Below are 6,206 nucleotides of genomic sequence, written 5' to 3' on the forward strand. Positions count from 1 at the left end.
TGGAATGGATGCAGCTTGAGCTTGAATGGCCTTGTATAACTTCCTTTTCCCAACAATATGTTAAAATGTATGACATTGGATAAATTAATGACACTATCTATAGAATTATCTTATGCTCCACGGGGATAACTGATAATGTTCTATGCCATAAAGTGGTAATGAGTCCTCTAAACTGAACCAGAGATGCATATAAACCACAGATATGCGAATGGATTTGGGTATCACAACTAATTCTAGGTACAATCTGAGAGCAATTAGTTCTTATGACATGTCCCTGCTCGATGCTCACCCTCATGAAGAGATGACTGAAGGTATAGGTGCTGCAGCCAAGTGTGGGGAAGAAAGCAAACAGTGCCTGTCTATCAAAAAATAGAGTCTATCAAAAAGACAAGTCTTAAAGGCTTGTCCTCAAACAAGTAGCCATCTAAGTGAGGTGTCAACTGCATGCACAAGGAAGAAGCACGTCAACCTGTGTGAATGAGGGATGATAAATATGAAAATCTAAATCTGAAGTGGGGAAGTGGTATTAGTGCTTAAACTGTGAACACCCAATTTGCAGAAGGCTGTGGATGACAGTGGAGGCTCACAATCCATTCACAGAGTTCCTTCATGGATTCAGCCCTTGCTCAATCTCCTCTGACCAGAGTTGAGGCTGTGAATACCCTTACTGTCAGACAGTTTAGTGTAAACTCAATTACGGCAGATTTGTTCTATTTTTGAATACTTTCTGGGCATCCTATGGGCATAGTGCTTGCACATTGGGCTGGGACCTGGAAGGTTGGGAATCCGAAACCACTAGCCACTCCATGGGAGATACACTGGGCTTTCTACTCTAGTAAACAGTCTCGGAAATTCTAAGTGGTAGTTTTACCTTGTCCTCCAAGGTCACTGTAAGTTGGTATTGACTCGATGGCAAGTTTTTTTCTTTTTTCTAGATTGATGGTTTTCCCTCTGTTTTTTTTTTTTTATATTGTTGGGGCTTGTGGGGGGAGGTGAGGTTTTTTACTTAATTTTGTATGTATTTCAGTGTATGAAATCCAGGATTAATGGCTTATGGGGATATGGGTGGGGAAGTTAGATGAAAATGGGGAGCTAATAATGAATACAAAGAGGGAGAAATGAGAGCGGTGATTATTTACAACTTTTTAATATGACGGGATGATGGAAGTACATATGTGAATTATATGTCAATAAAACTATTTTTAAAATATCCCCCTCTAAAATGATCTATTTTAAATTAATTTGGGGAGTATAGCATGGTGGTAATTGTGAGTTATAATAGCATGTGGTTAATTTCAGCCATTTACAATTAAAAAGCAATTCTGGCACTTTACAAATTGAAAAGCCAATATGTATATTAATGTGGCTTAGTTTTATGACCATGATAACTAAGATACCTTGATAGTTCTTTATTTTTCATGTTGGTTATACATTTTGGTTATTTGGTCAGATATTTTGGTCAGATAAACAAACTTTAGAATTAAATCAAAATTCCACCACTTACCTTGATTGGCTCATGTAATCCATTTTTCCCTCTCTTCACTTCTTTATTTTGTGGAAAAGGGCACAAAAAGGGAAATCTATGCCTTGCTTCAGTTACTAATCCTGTTTCTATGCCCATGAAAGCAGTCTCCTTATATAAACCCTAATTTTAATCCACGAATCTCAGAAAATTGTACATCATCAAAAATGAAACGGAAACATAAGTATTGATATCCCAGGCATTGGTGAGTTGGAATAGCCTAGTGTCGGCCATTTGTAATGAGACAATCATATGGACTACTGGACCGTGGCTGCCAAAGGGGAGTGGAATAGTACTGCATTCACCGTCCAAGAGAGTGCTTCGAGTGTCATCGTAAGTACAATGCTTTCGATGAGAAGACCATACCCACTTGCCCACACAGACCAGATAATACTATTATTCAAATTTAGACACCAACGCTAATGTCAAGATGAAGATAATGATGATTTTTGCTAACTTATATAGTATGAAATTGATCAAACATTCAATCAATATGCCTTTATAATTACTAGTTATTGGAATGCAAAAGCTAAAAACTCAGTATTTGTAAACTATGATCATTGATGATAGAAAGAATGCTGTAAATTACATGATAGATTTTACAAGACCGTTAAGCTATTTATTAGAATTTTTTTCTCAACAACATAAATTGGGGTTATACTTAAGAACTTCACTGAATGAAATACAGAGGAAGCAAATTGACTAAATCTGTGGTAAGGGAGACGGAGAAGTTCAGTATCATCAGTCAGAACAAGGCTGGGAGGGCTTAAGTGGAGAGCAAATGCTTTGAAAATGATGAGAGCAAAGAGTGTACAGATGTGCTTTATACAATTGATGTATGTATATGTATGGATTGTGATAAGAGTTGTATGAGCCCCTAATAAAATGTATATAAAAAAAGAACAAGGCTGGGACTAACTGCAAAAAACATTAACGCAAATTCAAAGTGAAAGTGAAGAAACTGTTTTAAAGTCCACAAAAGCCAAAGTATGGTCTTGAGTGTATCCCACCTGAATTTAGAGGCAGTCTGAAGAATAAATGTGATACAAGGGACTCTAAAACATGCTCTTAAATATAGAGTAGCTATAGCATGTGAAAAAGAGGATAAAGTGAAAGAGTTGAGCAGACCATCGCAAAGGGTGGTTCACGAGGACAAAATATTATAATGAAATGTGTCAAGACCTGGAGTTAGAAAAACAAAAGGGGGAAATTTATTCATAATTTCTCAAGCTGGAAAAACTGAAGAAAAAAGTTCAGTTGTAATATTGAAAGATCCTTTAAGAGAAATAGTGAACAGTGCAGGAAGCATTAAAATAGATGGAAGGAATACACAGAGAAATTGTACAAAAATAATGGGTGACTATTCAATCATCTTATGAGCTCAAATACTGATGATACTGAAGGAAGAAGTCAAAGCTGTAGTCAAGACATTAGTGAGAAGGCTCTGGAATTAATGGAATGGATCAATTATGTTTCAAAAAGCAAGTGTAGCAGTGGAAGCCCTCACTCATCGATGCCAAGAAATTCAAAAGAGAGCTACCTGGCCACATAACTGGAAGAGATCTTATTTGAGCTCATTCTAGACAGGTGACCTAACAGAAGGTGGAAATTATTTCACGAAAACATTAATATGCCACGCAAGAAAATTTTGCTAATTTGCTCATTAAAAACAGTCATAGAAAGACAGAGAACTGTTTAAAATTCGAGCTTCAGATTCAGAAGAGGATGTGGAATGAGTGATAGCGTTGCTGATATCATGGATTTTGGTTGAAAGTAGAAAATAACCTCCCCAAATAAAACATGTTTTCTAGGTTCTTACTGACTGTTTAGAGGCATTTGGTTGTGTGGATTATAATAACATTGCAAAGAGAATTTTCAAACAATTATGTTTATGAGGAATTGTATTTAGTTAAAATGATACTCATTTGGGCAATACAAGGGAGATACTGTGTGAATTAAAATGAGGAAAGGTATGTTTCAGGCTTGTCTTCTGTCACATACTTGATCTTTATGATGAGCCAGTAGTTGAAGAATCTGAACTGTATTAGGAAGACCCAACACCCGAATCAGAGGAAGACTCATTACAACCTGTAGATTACATGTAACGCAACTGTATTTGCTGAAAATGAAGAAGACTTGAAGCACCTACTAATGAAGATCCAAGGCCACAGCCTTCAATATGGATTACACAGCAACATAAAGATAATAATCCTTACATCTGGATCAATAAGAAATGTCATGATAAATAGTGACCATATAGGAGTTGATAAGGATTGCATGTTATTTGAATTCACAATCAGTCCCTATGGAAGCAGTCATCAGGCAATCAAATGATGTATTGCACCGGAAATCTTGCTTCAAAAGATTTCTTTACAATTTTAAAAAGCAAGAAGGTCATTTTTTGAAGTCTAAGGTGTACTTGTCCACACCACGATATTTTTAATAAACTCATATGCATACAATGAATAAGGCAAACAAAAAATGATGTTTTAGAATTATGATGTTGGGGGAAGAATTTTGAATGAACTGCCAGAATGAATGAGCAAATCTCTATCGGAATTGTAGTCTGAGTGCTCCTAAGAAGCAAAGATGAGAGACTTTGTCCCACATCCTCTGACGTGTTTTCAGTAGGGACCGTGCTGGAAGAAGAACGTCAGTCTGGTGAATTAAAGGGACAGCAAAAAAGGGCAAGACCCTCCAGGAGTGTAGTGGACATCACAGTTGCCACAATTATCAAACAAATACAGGAGCAATTGTGAGGATAGCACAGTACTGGGCATGTGACTCAGTGGCACATATGATGAGTCATAACTGACTCAAAGGTACACAACAACAACATAGGGATTTCAACAGTTTTCCAACTGAGAACTCGGAAATGCCTCGTGATATGCTTCCAATACTCAATCATTAGAAGCCCCATAGATTGCAGCGGAATTTATTAGTCATCGGTGATTTGGGTTCAAGGACGTGTTTGTTAGCATTGTTGTTAAGTGCTGTTGCGTTGGTTCTGACTCATAGCAACTGTATGTGTGCACTGTAACGCAAGGAAACACCACCCCATCTTGCGTCATCCTCACAAGTATCTTCTAGCTCATCATTGCAGCCACTGGGCCACTCCACCTTGTCAAGGCTGTTCCTGCTTATCGCTGACTCTGCTTTGCAAACCATGGTGTGTTAGTCTGGGTACTTCACAGAAACAAATCCACAGAAACTCAGGTATAAGAGAGAGTTTTATATAAAGGTTAAGTGCACATCAAGAAAACATCCCAACCCAGTGCTGCCCAAGCCCGTAAGTCCAACATTAACCCATGTGTCTGACACCAATCCACAAAGTCCTCCTCCATCTCACAAAACACACATTATGATGCTGACTGCAGGAGGAAAACCGAGTCAGTGAGTGTGTAAGCATCTCAGGGCTGGCAGAGGTCTCCACACATCTTCTCCAGCGCCCAGGACTGCATTGGGATAGGTCCATGTGACTTTTTTCTCAGGGATGTCTTGCAGGAAGTAAGCCTTGCAGCTGAAGCAGAGAGCTGGCTAAGGCAGCTGCACCCTGCTCTGACCATCAGAGAGCAAAAGACCCCAGAACTAGAAAGGATAGGCTGACTGGGCCATTTAGCTCTCCGCCCTTCAATTAACCCCATATGTGTTTCTCAGCCAGGTTGACACATTAAACGTTTAACTAACTTACATGGTGTGTTTATACAGGGACCGATCTGATGACATGTCCAAAGCATGTGAGATAAAGTCTAGCCATCTTACTCTAAGGGCCACTCTGAATGTGTTTCCTCCGAGTCAGATTTCTTTGGTCCTTGGCAGCTGATGAGTCTTTCTCCAATTGAGTATTCTTCACCAGCAACATAATCCAAATGCCTCAATTCTTCTTCAGGCTTCCTTATTTAATGTCCAAATTTCACATGCATATAAAGTGATTGGAAATACCCTGGTTTGGGTCAGACATACCTTTGTCCTCAAAGTAATATCCTCATTTTTCTATACTTAAAACAATTCTGCAGCAGATTTACCCAAAGCAATTTGTCACTTAATCTCTTGACAGCTACTTTCATGGAATTGATTGTGGACCCAAGAATGATTAAACCCTTCATAACTTCAATCATTTCTCTGTCTATCATGATATTACCTAGTTGTCTGGTTGTTAAACCACAATCTGCAATGAAGGCTGTAATCCTTGATCTTCACCAGCAAGTGCTTCAAGTCCTCCTCACTTTCAGCAAGTGAGGTTGTGTTATTTCTATATTTAAAGTTATAAATGAGCTTTCCTCCAATTCTGCTCTGTATTCCTTTTCATATGGTGCAGCTTCCCTGACAATTTGCTTATGGTACAAATTTAATAAGCATGGTAAGAACACCCCTAATGCACACCTTACTTGATTCTAAACCATGCAGTAACCCCTTGTTCTGTTAACTGCCTCTTAATCTATATACAGGTTCCATGCAAGTCAGTCTGTTATTATCCACACAACCTAATGCCTTGCACAGTCAATAAAACACAACTAAACATTTTTCTGGCATTCCTTCCTTGGAGTCAAGATCTTTCAGACATCAGCAATGATAACCCTTGTTGCATATTGTCTTCTGAATTGGGCCTGGATTCCTGGCACCTCCTTGTCAAAGTATGATTGCAACCATTGTTGATTCTTCAGCAAATTGTTACTTGTATGTG

The sequence above is a fragment of the Tenrec ecaudatus genome, chromosome 12 (genome assembly GCF_050624435.1).
Source record: "Tenrec ecaudatus isolate mTenEca1 chromosome 12, mTenEca1.hap1, whole genome shotgun sequence".
In the NCBI taxonomy this organism is placed as follows: Eukaryota; Metazoa; Chordata; class Mammalia; order Afrosoricida; family Tenrecidae; genus Tenrec; species Tenrec ecaudatus.